Source organism: Ptychodera flava, chromosome 2 (assembly GCF_041260155.1).
Source record: "Ptychodera flava strain L36383 chromosome 2, AS_Pfla_20210202, whole genome shotgun sequence".
NCBI lineage: Eukaryota > Metazoa > Hemichordata > Enteropneusta > Ptychoderidae > Ptychodera > Ptychodera flava.
The window spans coordinates 27,810,784-27,833,555 of record NC_091929.1 but is presented as its reverse complement, the minus strand read 5'-3'; the positions used below and the strand labels follow the sequence as shown (position 1 = coordinate 27,833,555).

Sequence of the window (22,772 nt, the reverse complement as noted above, 5' to 3'; positions counted from 1 at the left end):
CGAGAACACCGCTGTGTGGCCGGGTCACGCCAATAGGTTCCACGCATTATCAATAACTGCGGGAACTTTCATTTTATTTCGACAACTTTAGGTAGCCGTATTGCTCAAGACCCTTCACTGATGTGACGATACAGGATTCTATGCAAATCGGTAGTGTAACCGTATGACGAGTCGCCGGACGGCACATTTTACTCACAAAAAATACCTGACGGGTCTTTCGCCTAAAGAAACAAATCAGCCGGTGGCATGAATACCTCATGATTAATTCGCGCATACTTCAACGGTCAGTTTAAGAGAGCCTATCAAACCAGAAAACTTGAAAAAAGAAAATGAAGACGGGCAAAAAATGGTCTTCTTAGCTGTTTTTTTTTCGCGGTTAACATGAAAAGGTGTTAACTGCCATTGAACAGCTTTGTTGCGTTCTCCTTGTTACCGATGTTGCAGTGATTTTAAATGTGTGCGTCAACGGCTGGGGAGTCTGCGCGCATCTTTTTGTGGGTTATACTAAATGGCCTCCGCGGAGCCGTCGTCCTGGCAACAGACCTAGCCACGTCGTATCCCGCGGCAACCATGACGTTTCTTTATTCGAAGTGTGTCGCAGGGCTATTCCGATAGCACCACCCCACCTTGATTCGGCCTATATAAATCCAAGTTTCTTTTGCCGCTAATGCACACACGCGCAGAGACGGGCGCCAGCTTACAGAGAGAAAGAGCGACAGAGACAAACTGATTCTTTGAGCGTTCTTACCGAAGCACCAAGCCACCTAAAGAGGACAAGGGGCGACGAAAGCACGGCGGTCGAGAAAGCTCTTCCCGGGCAGAAATAACCACAAGGTGCCGTGTACACTCCACTTTTCCCCCGGTACCCCTTGCTGCGATCACTCTGCGGAGCGACAAGACAGGGGACGACGGCGATATGAAGTCGATGACCATCTTTGCAATCGTGCTGGGAATCTCCTTTTTCCTCGTTAATCAAGCACTCGCCGATGAACAGGTAACTGCATTGTTTAATTTTGATTGATATTCATCTGTTTTAAACTTCTTCTTTTTTTCTCTGAATGGTTTTCAGTATTTGATTTACAACTCGTAGAATACAAATACCATAACTTTACTTTTCCGCCTCACAAATATGTCATCCTCATTTTTATGGAATTATGATATAATCCTTTACCTTGGAGCTTAAAGTATCAAAATAATACCGCAAGAGCTTTTCTCGCCCTAGAAACAATTTTTGCATAAAATAGAAAGGCTTAGGGCTGAGCCGGACGAAGTCGTTTCTCTAGCGACGCAATGTTGTTGGCATTTAAAACCCAGCACTGGAAATATCTTATAGTGAAAATGTAAATGTTAAATTATGTACGATCTTTTTTCGGTTCTTCCTGTTAAAGTTCATAAGTCCCTTCTCACGAAACTGCATAACTGTCGCTATTTATTGCTACGGTTCCCTCGAAATAGCACAGATAGTTTCCAGAACACGATGGACTGTGATTTGACGCTTGCGCGTTGTCATTTTAAATGTATCTGCTGGGGGTTTTTTTTGTCTTCCCATCTCAGTCGTTGATGAAAAATACACTCCATTCTTGTTGTGTACTGGCATAGTTGTATCATCTCCTTCGTGCGCTTTTGCGGTCTCTTCGCGACGCCACGCTACAAACAAGACACGCTACGTGCATGTACAGGTAGGGGCTCCCTTGCCTTTGCTATATTGAGCTTGAAGTTGACAGTCAAAAACGACTGGTTTCAACTCTAAACGTTAAGTTGGAATAACACTCTAGCAAAGACGCCTCTGTGTGTTAGCAAACACTCCTTAAGAAATCAAACACAAGACGATAAGAAATTGTAAATCAAGAAAAAATGGTTCTATAGAGAACATTGCGGACTTGAAGAAACAGATGACACTTATTGCTGTCGTATTCTATAAAAAGAGCGTCTAATGCAATTAAGACATTTTTCGGTTGAGGATTTGATAAAAGAAATTTCTTACTGTTACGCTATTTATGTATAGAAATCGATTATAACCTCGATGTGGTTGTATCGAAGCCGAAGAGTGCTGACTGTCTTTTTCATAGACTGAGTGCACATGCATTTTTGACAACCTTAATATCCAAACAATTAAAGTTCAATTTCATCGATTAGAGATCAACGGTTCAGTACAGCGTCTCTACAATATGCGATACTTCTCGACGGAGGCCCTTTTTAATCACGGGAAATGATCTATAGTATATCGAGTGTGTGTAGTAATGCGGAGGAAATTCAACCTATTTTGGAAAAACGCCCTCCTTCACACATTAACAGGAAGCGAAGCAGGAACGCGCAGGCTGGATGTCGTTGTCAGGGACGAAATATGTCATTTCATCGACGCTTGTTTATTTCAAGGGACGAAACACAACGAAAATTTACTAAATAGCCTTAGATGGTAGCAAAATGGCTTTTTAATCCCCGTATTTTTAAATTTATGAGTTACTTTTTATTATGAGAGCAATGCGCAGAATGTAAACCTTCAATTGCTGTGAAAATCGTTTAATGCTGAGCGCGAAGACAGGGTCAGATAGAAATCCTTCATTTAAAGGTCTTTCTAGTATTCGCATAGTTTGTTTGCCCGTTAGTTGTCGTTTCTCTTTGCATTCGTCGCGTACAAAGATTGGGAAATTCGTTGGCTGAGCGACAGTGTAAAACCAAACGCAGAATTTTCTCCTGGAAATTAGGTGTCACTTCGGCATTTGCCGATGTTCTACGAAGCCTCCAGGAGGGAAGATCGATAAAAGTGTCGACAGTTGCGAACGGTTAGTCAAATATCAAAATTACATTCGAGAAATTTAATTTCGTAGAGTTAATAACAGCGGCGAAGATTGATTCTGACGTGAACAATCAGGCTAGGAGAATGTCGCGGACAGTTCCCATGTGCGCGGAGTCGTTCAAATTTCCTGCCCGCCACCGTAACTGACGGAGTTTCGGCTTCAATGGTATAGCATGACATCAACCGCAGTTGTGAATGTTCCTGCAGCGGGATTTCAGTCATTCGACCCCGGTCAAAGGAAGAAAGCGTGCCGACACAGTCGGTAGCCTTACACCGTCCCGTCCACCTGTCACACACTCTATTTATCTCACTATCGACATGCCCATGGATCATAGAACACTTTCTGAGATGAATGTCTTCAGATGAACAATAAAACTCAAGTTTGCGAGCATCCCCTTTATAATGAATCATAAAACCGATTTTTTTTCTCTATCTTGCTCAGATTGTATCGAAGAAATTCATAATCTCTCCGACTCTCAACAATTCCTCAAGCGCTCGCCGTCACGGGGCGCGTGAGCGTTGACCCGGTCAGTTGCGTAAATTGGCCAAGGCAAGTGACAACCTGCTTGATTTGGACATTGGGGTGTATAGCGTTACCCGTGCACTCTATGGATTCAACGCGCTGCGATTAAACGCGCGTACTGGATTGGTTCCCCGGGTGTTTACCGGTCGTTGATGCCAGCATTAAACTCTGCCACGGGTTCGTCTAATTGAAAAGCAATGACGTACAATCTGCGCTGCGGTCAGCAAAGCGAAGTCAAACAAAAGACGCCAAAAGATTAAATGACTCGCAGAAATGCAAGGTTTCCTTCAGCCTTAATTTTCACTTATCGTTGTTGTGAATTTTCAAGGCGCGCTAATTCTTCGAATAATCATTTAGCTTTTCACAGCCTTCCTAAAATTTCCCAGAATAACGCGACTCGATAAGGTTCGAGTTCAAAGTGTTTAAAAAGTGTGCATGTAGAGCAACAGGTGTACCCCATTGCAGAATACAGCCCTTTACGCCGAGTAGACTGTGCAAACAAGATCGACAGTCTGATCACTGGAAATAATATATTGCATAAATTGAATTTCCTGTCCTTTTTACGTTACTACAACTAGTCACACTCCACGCCTAAATTTCCTATAGGAATCACCAAATAATGCACTTTGCGATGCGGTAAATAAATTGGTAAGCATTAGATTCCACTGAATAAAGTACAACTTCTCCGGTACAATAAAACTTGAGAGATCACGCTAACCGAAAAGCGCGTCTCTTTCTCACGTTGTCACGTCAGGGGTGCCTTAACAGATAGCGAAAAAGGCACACTGTCTCACAGGAGTGTGTTAGGGATTTCTTTGCGTTCCTTAATCTGACCAAAGGTTAATTCCTTTGAATTTTCTTTCAAAAAAGCCTAAAGTGCAACTTCCTTTGAGTAAAACCAAACATCGACAAATGGCTTCAATATGGATAGCGCGATAAGTGAGAATACCATGTAATGACAAGAAACGTAACCCTCTGTCCATTTTGCCAGTTAACTCATTGATTTTCACCGTTTTGATGCAGTAAAAAAAATCAACTAAGTCTTCGTGCATCCCTTTTTTGTCCCATCTCTCTATTTTTTCCTTACACGCAGATAAATTGTACGGCATAGTTCCCCTATTCTTTTTCACGTCGTTGTCGAGGTCGTGAAAAATAGTCATGAGTAGGTCAAACAGCTTCGAGGTCGGTAACTTGGTGTATTTAATCGCACTGTTTGTCCGCAAGATCTCACCAAAATGGTGATGTCGTTTAGGAGAGAGAGAGAGAGAGAGAGAGGAGAGAGAGAGAGAGAGAGAGAGAGAGAGAGAGAGAGAGAGAGAGAGAGAGAGAGAGAGAGAGACAGACAGACAGACAGACAGACAGACAGACAGACAGACAGACAGACAGACAGACAGACAGAGACAGACAGACAGACAGACAGACAGACAGACAGACAGACAGAGATATAGCTACATGAACACACACAGTGAGACCGATAGACATGGATGGACACATACAGTCATACAGACGATAGAGAAGGAGAGAGGAAGACAGCCATGGGCATAAAACTGATTAACAGTAATTTTGGAAAACAAAACGGTCATAGTATCTTTCCACTAAAGAAAAGTGACTGCTCGGTGACATATCGTACATGTGGACACCGGAAGGTTGACAACCGTGCGTTGTACAGACTGTCACTTAGTTACAACAGCCTGAGAGGCGGACAGGCCGATGTGGTACAACACAATCTACTGCCACCGGAGTTGAGACAGAACTCTATTGACATATTTGAGAGCCATAAACTCTCCCTTTAAGCTTGATACTAGATAGTATGAGACGAAGCAACATTTTGTTTCGTTCACAAACAGGTGGCCCAAAGCAATCATCAGGCAACTGCGAGCGATGGCAGAATCCATCGAAATTGCGTGAATCTCGCGTTTCAAGTGTTTTTTCATTACCAAAGACCCGCAGAACCACACGTTTCTCTCGCCTTCGTCGTTGCATTGCGAGATTTCATTACACTCCACCAATAAATTGCTGCTTTTTTATTTAAAAATTCTCACGTTACGGCCCACAATCAAAAGACAATCCTGTGAAAACATCATTCGACACGCCACATACGACGCTACTTACGGCCGTCGAACACATGCTTCGGTTCTCAAGATTGCCCCACTTTGCTCAAAATCACGCAATTTTCGTCAGGTTTGCGAAACCGCCAACTAAGAAAAGCAATCTCGATATCTGTGGCACACTCTGCGTCCCTAATAAGATCGTACACTCGATGATACAACACGCAAGTCTATGATCTACAGAGTGTATCCTAAATTTATCTCAGTCCGCAGTTTATTACATGCACGGCCTCATATACACTTTGGCATCTCTCTCTCTCTCTCTCTCTCTCTCTCTCTCTCTCTCTCTCTCTCTCTCTCTCTCTCTCTCTCTCTCTCTCTCTCTCTCTCTCTCTCTCCTCATATGCTAGATTGAAATATTTTGTTTACAGCAGAACAAATAGATCAAGATAGTATGTAGAGAAACACGAATACACACACAAATATATATATATATATATATATATATATATATATATATATATTATTATAGAGGAGAGAGAGAGAGAGAGAGAGAGAGAGAGAGAGAGAGAGAGAGAGAGAGAGAGAGAGAGAGAGAGAGAGAGAGGTGTTACAGATATGTGGATCCTTCGTTTTACACCACGTTGCACCGGCTGTTTTATATCTCAGTTCTACATTCAAAACTTGAATACTTGAAAAAAGAGTGGTTATCGAGCATTTCGCACCTTATCTTAGCTCAAATCTCTTGCATAATGCCAAACGTCATCTCCAAGCTATCTTTTGCACTGCAATTCATGAACGCTTTTACTAAATGCGATACACGTCAGCCTTAATACTTTGTTTTTGCCCCGACAGCGAGGTTCAACCGTTTCCATTCACCGATGATTCATGAAACTCAACACTTAAAACTTTTTTGCCTTGTTCACGTGATCAGCGTAATCCTCTGAAGTTAGCCGAAAAATATCGAATCCATGATGGCGAAAATGTCAAAAATGCTGCCTCTTGTCACGTGATCAATGCAGACCTGCGATGCCTTAATGTCTTCGTGATTAGATTTCTCGATCGACTGAAGCACAGCGTCGGACTTCATATCTGTTTCATATCTGAGTTCCTAGAGGAAAAAGTGGAAATATGTTAGATAGCCAGGATATTGATTTCTAAGATGAGGTGTTAAGGAAAAGCTCTATCAGTCGCTATCAGATTTTGAAATCATCAGTGAACACATCTTTCGACCTCGGTGGGGCTTCAACGGCCAAATTAATAAAACTTTTCCTGGGGGGACTCTGAACAGGATGTTACAAATTGTAGACAATTTACGAGCTCTGCCTATTAGGTTGATTAGTTATTAACTAAAGGGGTTTTATCAAGCTCCATATGCAGATTAATCATTCATTCGTTTATTGAACTACGAGAGATCTATTGCACTTCAAACTAGCGCAGCTTTCGTCGCATTATTTGCATATTTGTCACAAATTGTCACGCATTTCACCCTCCAATGGTTATTTATATCGAAGAGAGATGAAAAACTACTTTTCTGAAAACGACTTTGAGTTTGTTGTTTAAGTACTTTGTACATTATTTGTCACTAGTGCTGTGCCAATTCGAAATATGTAAAATAATGATAACTGCATTTTGATCGCACGAGTAGAACCAGTCGGCTTTGAAATATGTATTAGACGAAGAATGGTCTAATTTTTGTTTCTGTAGACAAGACATTAAAACTTTGATTTTTGTACATCCAAAACAACTCATACGCGCGATAAAACACATCTGAACTGGAAATTCACCTCACCATAACGTGTGTGTCAACGAGTCTGTGCTTTCATACTACGCGTCGTATAACTTCATGCGAGACAGATGGAGTATTTCTGGATTTTGTTGTAAAACATCTGGCGACATGGTAACTCGTGTCCTGTCTTAGAAACGCAATTGCCTCACTTAGAAAGTTCAGTCGTCGATTAAAGAAGAAGTCTCCTCATTTTCGAAAATTTACAACCTCAATATGAAACATCATCACCGGAAACCTGGAGGCGAGACTTCGTTAGCAAGAAAAACATTCCTGTCAACAACCTCTCCGTCTGGCAAGGCATGACCTCGTGATGGCGCTGTTTATATTGCTTTGCAACAAGTGGTGAATATGTAAAAGCGAAGGCCGTTGAACTCATTACACAACACTTTAGCATTTCAAGTTTGTACGAGGTGACGATGGAGAGTTTGTCTTCCAGAATGACTTCGATTACAATCTCCACCAAATATGTAACTTTAAGAAACACACAGTAGATGATTCTTGATATTACAGTGAATTTCAAAATAGCCTGGAATTACAACGTACTTATTGGGTGATAAGAAAAACGTTTCATGCGATAGAAATGACGCCACCTGCATTCATTTAGAAACGTTCTTTACTTCGCCTAATTTGGCAACAATTTCCAACAACTTTTTAAGATATGAATGTGTAGTATACTTTTTTAATAATGGCGTACGTGTATAAGGTGCCGTTCATATAAGCGTTGTTCATATCGCTTAATATCTAGAGAATATCTCATGCGATGAATGAATTAGTAAGCAACTGTTGGACGACTACTAAGCAATGGTTCAAAATAAACATTTTTTTATTTTTATGTATCTTTCGGGCCTTGTATATTTTCAATCTTGAATGATACTGATTATCCGACCTGTTTGATATCATACTGTCTGGTGGAATAAGTCTAACTTGTACGGAATGCAATCAAATCGCTCATATGAGACACGTTTGAGGGGCTTTTATGAGTGCGCGCTTTGCGATCATACTGATTATGCAATGACTAGATTGACGCCCTTGCTTTGCCATTATCGAGAGTTATTTAATAATTCGTTCACGAGTCAATATAATCTCAACACTTACTGGTATTTACGACGAAATGTAAAATCAACAATTCCATACATTTATCTGAAATTGAAGGTAACAATGAATGTAATTGTCTCTAGTCAAGTGAGTGTTTTGACCTTGCACTTTGACCTATCTGTCATCCTAGTGCGTTAATGCTTACATCAATCCCGTTTCCAAGCGCTTATTTTGCCTCAGCTATTGAATAAAATGTGAAACTTTTTTCAGAGATAATTACACATCACAAACAGCAATGCCAAAGCGCATCTCTCACACTGAAAATAAAAATCAAAACATCTTCACACTGGGACGACCTACCCGGCTATATTTTTCAGCGATGACCGAGTAAAAGTCATTTTAATCGTTCCACCTTGCATATAAGCTTACATGTACATCATAGCGAGGTAATATTTAGTTCAACGGAGAAAAAAAAACCGAGAAAATTTAGACTCAATCGGATTCCGATGCCGATGTCAAGTCTCCTCGCTCCTCAGACCACATTGAAATCAAGTGCTGCAGAGCGGGAATTGAATATGTAGTAGTGTCCAGGGTGAAGTGCAATCTTGCAGAATCGTTCGTTCGGTTGTGCTAACCCATATACCAGCGTTAAGACTGATTGTGACTTTGGTGAGAATCACTTGCCTCTTGGGTTTCCCGTGATCTAATTTTAGTCTCGGTGATTCACAGGACGGCCAACATTGATTTCATTCACAGCGGTTCGCACAGTTCTAAGGCGCCGTCCATCTTTCGCCCTCCGCCTCCAGAGTTCATTTCCCGCTCTTTTTCACAGTATCAGTCACGTTCTTCGAAACGGAAATCGTCTGACCGCCATCTAATCCTCGATTTCCTGAATTAATGTATTCATTTATGTAAATTTTATTAATGAACCTTTATTGAGTCTGCCAGTCAAACGATATGACTCAATTTCAACGGAAATTATTAATCGGCCTGAAATCGTGCACTATATACAGGATAACAGCTGATTCTTTTATAATGAAACGCGACCCCGACAACATTTTGGGCTTTAGAATGTAGTATAGCTCCTACTAATGTGATAATCTTCATGGTTGTGTTCTACAATCTGAATTCAACTTACACGCAAGATGTACATTTTCTCGCCCTATCTTGAAAACAGCCTTCATCGTTCGTTTTATGATTATGATGTTTCCCCCTTTTTTCTTGTAAAGGTCAACAGTGAAAAATTAAAAGAAAAAGGCCATGCGAATCTGCCTCTTTCACTGGCAGAAAGTTTGGCGTCGGTCACCAGAGAGCACGTGCAAGATGCAAGATATGAGTTCCAAGCTACCATAAGCATACTGCGATGTTGATGGTGACACAATTATTTTCAAAAAAAGATGATACTTGGAAAATTCGCTAAAATCCTTTTTTTATACATGAGTCTTGTCACTGCAGTATCTGGATCAGCCAACTACAAATGTCTTTACTTTGGATGAAAATAAACTACATATAGAGCCCAAACGAGAGAACGGCATACGTTAAAGGGATTTACACGGGTGGTTTTGACAGCAGTGCTGATGTCTCCGATACGTGACTAGGTGTCATGAGTTCGAATCTGAATATTCTACAGGGTTGATAGTCTGCTGGTGGACAGAATTGTCCCCGAGCCTGCCTGAAGCCTAGCTCAGCGATGTATTCATTGCTTTGATTAAGTTTGTCTGCGATGTATGATAGCGAATATACGTGTGCGGGTTCTTCACGAACTCTGCAACGTGTGGGGAGGGGGAAGGGGGTCGCAGTCAGAAAAATTGTAACAGCCTAGCTCGGTTATTGAACCACTCTTTTTAAGGGTGGGGATTTGGCCGAGCGGTTTTGACTGTGATATCTTCGCGAGGTGAATAGAGCCATATTGTAACCGTTTCCGGACACAAACGCTCTTAAAAGCTGGATTATCCGACATTTCCGTCATAGCAAAGCAAGGTGACTTAAATATCACGATTAGATCAACGTTTTCTGCCATGCAACGTTTTATCAAAAACCTCTAATAGCCTGTGGGTAAAAGGATTGTTTGTAATATGTGTGAAATTCTTTTTCTCAACCATACAGGGGCTTTGCGCTGAACCTTGCTTGCAGGTGTTAAGATGTAATACCTACATCTTACTTGTCTTAATTCCTGACATTTTTATCTTTTATTTCCTCCTTCATATCCAAGAAAATGTAATCAACAATGGTGTCATGGCGCAAATGGCTGGATTAGCGATCCAAATCACTTTTTCATTACCAAGTACTTGAAATTCAAAATGGCCGCCAATATCCTCGCTTACTCAGTGATGAAAAAACTATACATATTTATTTTGCTCTCTCGAACCAGCAGTACTAGCTACTGCGTTGCTCATTTTTATAACAAATTCCGTAAATCTGTCGTTCAGGAAGATAGGAAAGGCGCATGCTCCTTTCTGGAATATGTTTAAAAGGTGTTTTCTAAATCGCAGAAGCACTTTAATTCCATCTTATCTATATTCATCGCTAACAGTTTTGTCTTTTATGTGTTAATTAAAAATCCGTGCTAAAATTCATTTCGGCAGTATAACAAAGATTTCATTCTCTCACCATAAAGCATGGTCGAACCTTCTAACTTGGCATTTTAATCAGGCAGACGGAAAACACCTCGAGGTTGCAAGAATACACTGACGGTGAAAGACCTTATCAGCCGTTAATGTTGCTCCATTGCTGTAAGACAGGATGTACAGATATTCTGTCCTCATCTTAAGTTTTCTATCCTGTATAAGCTAAACTTTGAGGGACTAAAACTGTTTGGTGCAGATAACCAACATCATCACGTGTTCTTTGCCACATGAAAGAACACAGGTTCATTGCAGTCTTAAGTTTGGAGATGAACAAGAACGCCTGCCCAATCCTTCATTTTACGAAACTTCTTTGCATCCTTTTGATAAGATTTCGTTGAGATAATATTTTCATAAACCGGTCAAGTTGCTCTGCCTAAGGCATTGTTACCCAAACATGAAACCAAAAGCGAGTGACCGAAATTGCCGCCCCTACTTTCAAGCCTAATCGCTAAAACGGTTCTACTGTTTTATCTTATAGTACTTAGCAACACTGGCAGACAGTTTGCTCTTGTCGCTTGATTCGCGATCTTCATAAGATGATATTGTCCTTTTAGTTTAGAGTTTTGGCGACAATGGTCATGAATATGATGCTATCATGTGTTAAGATCATCCACAGCCCCTCCTGGGTGGGGGGAGGGGGGTGGAGGGGACTGAGGATCATGCGAGGATTTTGCTTACTCAGAACTTACCGCCATCTTGTTTCTCGCGATTTGAATATTACGACGTATACATCCAAAGTTGGAAAACACATCTAAGTGTCGATGCCACAAAAAAGCAAATTGGCATGACTGACGGACACTGGGCCCAAACTGAACAAATTTACAAATCATCACATTCCCTAGGGTGTCCAGTTGTTGTACAAAGCTTCAGAAGATCCTCTGAAAAACCAATTTGTCTTCACTTAAGCTGCGTCTTAACACGTTTTGGCTGTGGACATGGCACGCGTCACCTAATCGATAATTTTTGAAGCGACTTTTTATATTCTGCACAGTGCCACTTAAAATGCACTTTATTACATTTCAGCAGAACGATCGATATATCCTGGAACGAGGGTAATGGAATGTCAAAATCTTCTGTCAAAACGTGCTCATATAGGTCAATGTACAAAATTAGCAGTACTTAAATACGGGGCGGGGGAAATTAACCGGGTGGCCCGCACTTTGTCCATGCGAGGGGTTTTTAATTCGGTCTATATTAAAAGGTACAGAGATTATGGCTGTTTGACGTACTTACAACACACAATGGACATTTTTCGATACAAATTTTAAATCTACACAGCTGGAAAACCTGTTTGCAACGGACGATGTATCAGTGATTCGCTGAACGATGAAGTCTTGTTGCTGTGGTCGATAAACACATTCCAGGGCCATCGTCTCAAACGTGCAAGAGGCGTCGGTTCATTTTTCATCAGCTAATGCAATCTTGCAAGTAATAAAAAGCCTGTCAATGGCTACATTATTCGCTGCCACTATGATAAAAGTACGTTTTGCTTACAAAAATGCAATGATTTTTTTCCAACTGTGATTTATTTTGAGTGCTAGCAGTTAAAACTTTTCATGACTTTTTTCTCTAGTTTTATTCCTAATGTCAATTACTTTATTGTTCTACTCCTCAAAGCGTGTTGAGATATACAGTGTTCGGTTTATCAACTCAGCCTGTACATGTGTAGACTGCATTGTATTGTTGGCAAGTCAATTCTAGTTCCGTTATACATTTATGAATATACCTTTGCTGTATATGTTTTTAAATAATTCTTCGACGTCACTATACTACACATTACGTCAATCTAATATTTCTAATTTTGCTGCATACGTATATTGTTGCAAGTCTAACCTCTTTCGCGGAAGATCCTTTTGGACTTAGCAGCTCTTACAAAATTCGGTCACAATATCGCACACACACAGGTTTTCACACAGACACTCGGGAAAATATCACACACTTGAAAAGAGTTAAAATTTCCCTCGCTCGGAAGCAGTTCATCGATTTACACGATGAGTGAGCACTAACGTGCGTCATTTAAGGCCATCCCTTGGGTATATTTGTATACCCTATACCGTAAAATTAAACGACAATAAAAATCCAAAACTATAAACAAGGCGCTTCCTTGAAGAAATGTCAAATTTAAGAGTTCCTAGTAAAAAAATTCGTATCCTCGGGGATTCTCTTCTTCTTGGTTCCACAGTATTCTCGTAAAGTAACGTGCTTCTCTTTAAATTTATGTGGAATTAAACTCAGTTTCGCAAAGCAACTATATTTTAAATACACATTGGTTCAGGTTATTTTACTTTTATTTCATTGCTGGTTAATATTTTATTTGAAAATGCTAAAAGGACGCAAATTTATTTTTTCACTGGGCTGTATATATACGTTAAAAGGGTACTATGGCGGACGTTGCTTACGCTAAATGAATCCGTTAAATTTCATTAAATTTACTTCTGCTCTGAGACAGGGCAATAATTCTATTTAATTTGGTCAGTCGTTCTAACAAGAGTAAGATGTTGGCGATTATTGGGGCGTTGTAAGGCAGATTTCAAAGAAGATATCAATAACGACTCGCATTAAAAGTCTAGATACCATCATTTCATAAAACATGTCAAATTAGCATTTCGTTGTGACGTAAGGGACCCCTCCTTTAAACGTCAGTTTGGACGAGTAGATATCCGACAGTGAATGTTTGATAACAACTTCCCTTGAACAAGAAACGTTAGTTACATGAAGGTTAATGTGTTGAAATGTTTTTAAAGAAGGAACATTTCAAAACTTACTGAATACACTGAAATGCTACATGAATTCTTAAATAATTTATTTGAATTGTTTTGTTGTAATATCTTTTCAACATATTATTTTGAACCCTAGAGTTGACATGAGACTCTTGCGAAATAGATAAAAACCTTGTCTTTTGTGAGAAGTTTTGAACATGATCGCTAAGAAATAATATGGCGAGCTAAAAACTGAACATTCACTAATTGTGCACTAAAAGTCAGAGCTAGGGAGTATGGCCTCGTCCTGAACACAGTGAGTGTGAGGTGACGCGTGGCGCGTTGCTTCTTGCGAGCTCCCTTGAAAGTCCATCAGCACGCACGTTAGGGTATACTAAGGTATACTAAGTATACCTTTAAGTATACCTTAAGGTATACCTTAAGGTATACTTAAAGGTATACTATTACTTGTTCTAATTTTGCCATAGTTACAATGGAAAGAGAAAATCTAACCAATCACAGATTTTAAGCGGGTGGCCGCTTCTTAAAAACAGCGCCCTCGCATGGGCATTTTGAATACCAAGGGACGCCCCTTTGACCATATATGGGCATTTTTAGATTACAAGTGACTGTATAACTTCAAGTTCGGAACAAACCCGTTCCAAATCTGAAACGCTCGCGAAACGTCGAATTCGAGTGTTGAAACTGTGCTTTAATGTAAAATTTCGAAATCATACATTTACAAATTTTAGGGTCAAATAATGGCTTTTGGCATCAAACTGAGCCGAACAAAATATTTTACGAACTCCAATGACGCTTTAACAATGTATGTAGATACTTATCAAACAATATATACAGAGGAGTGCTGTATTAGAAAAACGATAAGGGGTTTGAAATTAGAAATACAAAGAATAGTGCTAGAGATGGCGTTTGAAATCTAACTTGGCGAGATTCAGTCTTCGTGTGGCATAAATTAATTGTAGCCTGCCCTACCTGTCTCCTCCAAGATGGAGAATTCGGTAAAGTGCTAGATTGAGTTTTCTTGTAGATTAGGTTTAGTCAGGCTTGGTATTACTATCTCAAGTGATATAAGGTATCTTTCTACTGGCACCAAAAGCTTTCTCAGATTAACGAAATATCAGTGGTGTCTTCTCTGTCCCGAAATAAAAATAAATCGTGACTTTTGCAAGATAAGTGTGACGTTGCTCCATAAAGCGTACATTTACAAATAATGGTATGTATAGCTTGATAAGAGTGTAGAGCGAAATTTTGCACGAATCTCATTCTTTGGCTATTCCAATCGTGATTGCGTTAAGCTACTTACAGCAGCATTGCTGTCCAACAGAATCATTTTAGATACTTAAAAATATACTCCTCTCGAAATGTATGTCATCTTCAGTTTGCTAACAAACAATACACCACTCAATAAAGTGACTTGTCTAGTCGCATGAAAAAGTGGGTTTCAATTAGGCGCCAAAACTCTGTTTGTGAGATAGATACATTGTATGTACAATGTAAACGATTAGTTTGGGTATCACCACACATTTAAAAATCACCGACTCGTTGATTAACTACAGTAAACGAGCATGGGGCAACTCTCTGGACCGATAGCTGAACAGTTGATTGCACTTGATCTGCAATGTGGCTGTTTTCAGTAACAATTACAACTGAAAGTTGGAAGATTTTTGCTGAAGCTACAACTGTAGATTTTTGCTGAAGCTACAACTGTATCACACAGAGGGTTTTGGCACCGAATTGAAGAGCTTTGTAAATATGGCATTTAGGAAGTCAACACGTATATATCAATACAGACTACTAATAGTTAAAGACAGCCAACGTTTAATCCTTGGAAATAACTATATCCATTCTTATTTTACTTTTCATAAAGCAACAAATCGCATGGATTATCCAGTCTGAGTTTTATGGACTAGTACATGCAATTTGACCACACTGCAGTTAACCTAAAGTGTGTCTAGGTTACGTAATCACATCTTAGGCTTTTTATACCGGGTCATTAGATATTTAGATAAAATATGCAAAGATAATGCACAACTTGAAGCTGAAATATTTCATTGATATAATCTCTCTTTTTTACTTCAAGGTTAATATTTAAAAATATTATCGTGCTTATAGTAGACACAAAAAGACATCTGTCGCAAGATACGTCTAATAAGTATAGTTGATTGAACAGGTTGTGAAAAACTGAAGCATAGACGAATGTGTGTGCTGATAAAGGTACGCTGCCTCAGAAGCATCTCAAAGGAAATTGCTATGTAAAGCGAGTATATATACGGGCGGTTTAGAGTTTGTGTCTTTCAGAGACCTTGATTACGATAAATCGTCACATCTTCCGTTTGCAATTATATTAACCTATCAATATGAAACTAAAATCTTCCAAACCGGTTGTTCATGGCTACCAAATCACAGACTATAGTTGTTGTTTTGTCGTCGTCGTTGCGGTAGTTGCCATTATTACTCGCTGTTTATTCAATAAAAGCGTCAAATAACAATGTAGTTTACAGAAGAACGACTGATTTGAACAATCTTCTTCATTTGTGCAAACATTTCTTCCCAAAGAAGGTAGCTAGGGCCTTAACTAGTAACAGTCCACCTTGACGCCGCATCACTTTCTTGGGGCAGAATGTGCGTCAAAAATTGGACAAGATAACAGGTTTTAAACAAGAAAACGCGAGAAAATAATTAAGAGAAGAGAGCTGTAGATAATGTTCGCATCCGATGTTGTGAAACGCCGTAGGTGTATCTGACAGCAAAGACATTGAGGGGAGACCTTAACTCGACGAGTGCCTATACCGCCGCATTGTTGGGAGTCATCAATAACGATGCCGCGGAATGGAATGTCAAATTACCCGCTGAAAGTTTAATGCAAATTAATCGGAGAGCGTTCAGCGATCGCTTCTTGAACGCATACAAAACAGAAACTCACACCGTTGAACGTGCGTCGGCAGAACGGTGTCGCCATGCAATGAGAATAAAGAACGACACCTTTGTGACCTACACTATGATTGTTGCTTTATTTTGGCGGGAAAATAATCGCGCGCGACACACGACTTCCCCATTCTATGGACACGTACTTATCAGCCTCGCGACATTTTAACTCCATCAACCAATTTCTGCGTATTTATCGAGGTTTAATGGTGCGCTTCCCATTTCCGACGCCCCATACGGCACTTTTGAAAGCAAAATGTTGTAGAATCATCTGTTTCCCGTTGATTTGATGACAAAATGTGCTCTTTTTGAGAGTTATCTCTTTAATAATGTGCACTTAGATGTAAAACAAGTACTCTTAAGCCTACGAGCAGACGCTATTAGGGTGAGCTTTATTTTCTTTCGATGAACATGATTAGATTTAACATTGCCGACAACGGTTCGGTATAATACAAATACTGAAAAAGATACAGCATGAGATATGGTCACGTTGAAATTATGAATGCTTCTATGTGAACAGTACAATGGTGATGTGATCGCTATAAGATTATCGTTGGTAACGTTAACCTGTGAAGAGATTGTATCTATATGAATGTACCTGGGGATGGAAAACAGACAGACAGACAGACAGACAGACAGACAGACAGACAGACAGACAGACAGACAGATAGACAGACAGAGATAGCCAAAGACAGAGAGAGAGAGAGAGAGAGAGGAGAGAGAAGAGAGAGAGAGGAGAGAGAGCGAGACAGACAGACAGACAGACAGACAGACAGACAGACAGACAGACAAAGACAGAGAGGGGAGGAGAGAGAAATGGAGAGTGAGGGAGGGAGAGAGAGGAGAGGAAGTGAGGAAGGGACGGGGCGGGAGACAAGGACAGACAGACAGAGACAGACAGAGACACAGAGAGAGATAAAGAGACAAAGATAGAAAGACAGACGAAGACATATGTAGATTCGTAAATACATTATGAGTCAGTCACATTCATGCATTTTAACTTTTTTCACACATCGATAACACTAGACATGTTTTCTTGGAATGCGTAGTATTTTTATCCTGCAATGGGTACCCGAGTTTGTTCACTGCTGTATTATTCCGCTGTGATTATTTTCATTATCTTTCCCGACTCACTCTGTACATGTCAAAGCGCCATTTGGCGCATCGATTTATGAAAGCGTCATATTTGTTGCCATGGAAACCGCGATAGCCTCAGCAGAGAGATACTAGCGATGAAGAAAGTATCGTTGTAAGATCAGAAAGATTTGTATCCAAGACTTTTGCAACTCCTATCCGTGTCAGACTACTTATTGGATTTCGTGCCGCATGTCACGTGATATGTAATCACTCAACGCCGGCCCGAATCGCAAATATACCGCGCTGTTCCAATTTTAAGGTCTAAAAATATGCGCCGCCATGTTCACAAAAAAAAGAGTTTCAGACACAAGTGCCTGTGAAGTCACCGATGTAGAAATACACCGGAATCTATTCTATTAGCGCTGAGAGAAAACGCAAGGCAAATGTTCAGTGAAGCCGTGAGAGTTTCTGCCTATGGCTAAAATAAACTCATCAATTGTACGTGTAAAGATGCCACCGTATGTGTGAAAGTTGATGTACGGTCATTTATTGTATTAAATTAAATTTTATTTCCCGTGCCCTTATTAATTGTTATAACTGCATGTGATCGATATTTCAAAATATACGAAGATGGCTGTCGGCAATAGTTTTAGAAAAGGTTTGAACTGTTGCCATGCCGACTGTTCTAGATATGAACATTAATGAACTTGAAGTACCGTTGTATAAAACAACTGCACGTTTCCGATCTTCCAGCATCGCAAGAGTGTGATGGTAACACGTTAATGTTTCTTTCGAATTGGCTAATTACACGAAGGTTGCGAGAGCGATACTAACTTGGAATTTGCGCGCGAATGGCGGGCAACCCGCCAGATGTAACACACTGAATCTCGCAAGGTTGTCTTTCTTGTTACTAATCCCATTTCAAACATGGAGAAAAAATGTGAAACTTCAAAGAGAATTGTTCTGTAGTGTTCTGTCTATGGTGTGCATTGATAGAGTGCGCGTCCTCTCCTTCAGTATTCAAGAAAACTATATTGCTGCATTCCTAGTACTCATATTCGTAACAGCGCAGTCGCAAAGACGATCTTCAGAGCCCTGATATATATGCATATCTCGGTGACATGCTGGGAAACGTCTCATGACTGAATTCCGTGACAGCAAGCCACGTAACTTTGAATGCTATTTAGGTCAAAATGGCGGCCATCACTATGCAAATATATCAGACACATAGATTCAGACACGGGGGCAAATTTGATCGCTTGTTCTCGACAAACCTCACGTTTCCTGCCAGGCTTATCTTTGAGTAATTTCACAGAGAATCTCGGTTTCAACTTTTCTGTAATTGTTTTGCAGGTTTCTTCCTATCCGACCGTTAAAAATAGTCACAGATCCCCGCCCGAGAGAACTATCCCCGTTTAAGGATACCGAAGTTTCATTTTTCTTTGCAATATTTCATAAGGCTGATATCAAACTACAATCCTGCATCAGGGAAGATACACTCCTATATGCGTCTCTGGTCGTTATCGTGGTAGATAAAAAAATAAATGGGTCGACAACGATGACGTTTTCTCATTTGCACGGAGGTATCTTAGAAGGACGTCAAAAGTAAATTCACTCCCATGGCTTAGACGTGTCTTGCCTCCCACCTTTGTTTGATACATCATCCCGATTGCGTCAGGCTGTATCACTTTCGAGTGCTCGTTTGTCATCCGCGTAACCGACTACAACATTGCTTTCCGTGCGCCAGTGGCCGCCTCCGAAACGGTTTATTTCAAGACGGGTCTATGAATCTTCAGAATTTCATCTCGAGAATGTAGACTTGGATCTACCGGGTTTGAAAGATTCGACAACGGTGTGTGTCAGTAAAACGGTTATTGAATTCCGAGTTGATATAAGATCAGAACTCGACAGGCTGATCGACGGTTGAGAGAGAGAGAGAGAGAGAGAGAGAGAGAGAGAGAGAGAGAGAGAGAGAGAGAGAGAGAGAGAGAGAGAGAGAGAGAGAGAGAGAGAGAGAGAGAGAGAGAGAGAGAGAGAGAGAGAGAGACAGACAGACAGACAGACAGACAGACAGACAGAGAGACAGACAGACAGACAGACATAGAGACAGAGACAGAGACAGAAATAGAAGAGGGAGAGAGCGATGCATAAAGAATAGACAGACAGTCTGAACCAAATTTGAAAATTGTCAGAAAAAGGACAGATGGACACAGACAGACAGAGGTAGAAGAGAGACAAAATGGGAAAAGACAAAATTGGAAGAGGTGGCAGATACGGCATAATGCCAAAGGTTTATTTTAAACACCATTAAGTTGGAGGTTAGTTAAGTTTGGAAGATGATTTGACCGTGCAACATTAACAGTCGCCGCGAAAGTTAGGATTACCTGTCAGATTTGAAGCCGCAATCGTAGTTGATAAAGTAAAAAAAATACACATTATCAGTAAGGTCGTTCAAAATTTATCAAAAGTAAATAACTACATATTTTCGCTTTTCGCGAATTACCTTATGCCCAGAGAAAGATAAGATTGTTATCCGATTAGAGTGAGTAAAATTGGACTTATATGACAAATATTCGATAAACACATGTCATTATCTACCATTATGGATGATTCATGGAGACATGGAATGGAATTCTGAACATCTATTTCATTGATATACAGAGAGATAGACAGATATAGTAGTGTATCGATAATGGACTGGTAGTAAATCAATGTTCTGCGCAGTCGAGTCAAAGTCATCTGCCCAAACAAAATGGTGCACCCCGGTCGCGCTTATCACAGCAAATAGCATTTCATTTTATTTCAAGCACCATTTAATTAAAAGCTAAATCTACAGATTTTGAGGGTATACTTTTTTGGCAAGTTCATGTTAAATACATACATACATACATACATACATACATACATACATACATACATACATACATACATACATACATACATACATACATACAGACAGACAGACAGACAGACAGACAGACAGACAGACAGACAGACAGACAGACCGTACATAATATCTATATTATATGATATATATATATATATATATATATATATATATATATATATATATATATATATATATATATATATATATATATATATATATATATATATATATCAAATAATATTTTTGATAACCCCTTCAATTTATAGATCATTTGTTCTTCCAGAATATTCGAACTAATCTTCGAGGTAAAATCAAAGTAGAAGAATATTTCTGTATCTGTGTGTGCTGACGGTGACCTCTAAAGCCATTACTATGCATATGAATAAAAACTGAAATGCCACAGCTGTTCCAGGGAGCAATCAAATGATTAAAAGAGACATTGTTTTTTATCGACATCGCCATTTATTTCCTTGGCGTTCTTTCAATGTCGATGGTATCGGGGGATGATGCTGCTGGTTTCACATTTAGTAGGGGGCCATTCTCATTTCTCTCTGATTGTAATCTCTGACAACGATATAGTTGCCAAGAGCATACTCACACTAATAACCACTTACGACAGTAATTATAGCCTCGATACTAGACCTCAGCAGAACGAGAAATCGCCAAGACAGCTTGTCATGCCGTTTGATAGCCATCTTTCTGGTCTCACTAGTAGCGGCGGCCGTGACAAATCGCTCCGGCCGCTCAAGTCGAATTCAAATCGATTTCGTTAATACCCCATTTCTCATTTATTACGGTTTTGTGGTCTTTGTATGGGCTACTCTTCAATCCAACAGAAATCAGTTGAATAAATCTATAAACTTATCGAAAGATCAGCCATTTGTAGGCCCTCTGCGTTTCATTATAGCTTGCTAAACCTACTTTGTACCGAGAGGACGTAGACAATTACAAATGTACAATTCATATATCTTGTTTTATGTTTTTTTTCAGACTTCCTCCGAAATTCATAAATATACTTTTGATTTATCCTGCGAATTAATTGCCTTTCAATTTGCCTGCTAGTCTGCTTAGTCGCCTGCCGATCTGTCAGACTGTCTGTCCGTTTGTCTGTCTGTCTGTCTGTCTATCTGTTTCTCTGTCTGTATACATACATACATACATACATACATACATACATACATACATACATACATACATACATACATACATACATACATACATACATACATACATACATACATACATACATACATACATACATACATAACATAAAATATCGCCAAATCATGCACTTTCTAATCATATTGTACAAATCTATATGTCCAGAAAATTTGCATTTTCAGATGTTGCCACGGATGGCGAAAAATTACTAAGTTTGGCTAATTAAGTATCACGATGGAATCAGAAACATGTCCATGCCCTAATGACGTTACAATAGTATGAACAGTGTCGCACAACATCCCTATGAAAAGCTCTTTTGGGAGAAACATTCTAGATGTTATGTCGCCTTGTTGACTCGTTCAGGCTAATATTACACATCATTCACACGTTGCCGTATCTCAGAAAACGGGTTGCAATGTTGATACACGCTGACTACAAGCTCTCAATTGAAAACATGGCGGCTCACTCTGTCGCCTAAGGGAACACATTTAAAGCGAAAATCTCTGAAATTCCCAGGAAAATTAATTATATAATGTGTGCGAAGTGGCCAGAAAATTGTGTGGAATTTGATACAAGCCCAGCCCATCGCCACGAGCTGTGTTCCTTATACGAGAAATAAAAAATCGAGTGTCATTTAATTAATGCATGAGTCATTCCATTCGGTTTGATCACCGTTATGCAGTCGGCAGTGAAAATCTCAAAGGTTAAAATCCGGCGAAGAATTTCCCTCGGAGAGCAAGTGTAGCAATCACGGGAGCTGGAGCTAAGTGCGGTGAGAGTCAGTTAACAATTGACGATGACGACAGACAAGAGCGGTACTCCCAGCGGACAAAGCCGACGACGGTAGATTCTGATACTCGTTGTTTCTCTAAATGTCAGCCACGATAGCAATCTGCGGAAGTCCAGTATCATTTTAACTTTTTAACCTTGTTTAGCCTTATCGGTTTGCCTCGACATATTACAAACAGATCAATTGTAATATAAAGAACAAATTGCATTTGCCGTCTTCACAGCATTGTACAATATCAGCAGACAAGATGTTAAGTGTCTTGAAGATGCTGACAGTGAACGCTGTCAATTTCGTGTCTCACGAAAAAGAAATGATGAATCTACTGCAAAGTCTTAAGAAAACAGAACTCCATCTTGAGATGCAATGCTCAGAGCGACTACACTGTCAGAA

At 39.9% G+C, this 22,772-nt stretch overlaps 1 protein-coding gene across 1 annotated transcript in view; it reads left to right on the top strand.

The window, feature by feature from the left end:
- The first annotated feature begins 575 nt into the window (after nucleotides 1-575).
- The window catches only part of LOC139118395 (uncharacterized), a 39,288-nt gene continuing 17,091 nt past the window's right edge, over nucleotides 576-22,772 (top strand). The window contains exon 1 of the mRNA XM_070681700.1: nucleotides 576-994. The gene's annotated coding sequence lies outside the window, so the exon portion shown is untranslated. The remainder of the gene's footprint in view (nucleotides 995-22,772) is intronic.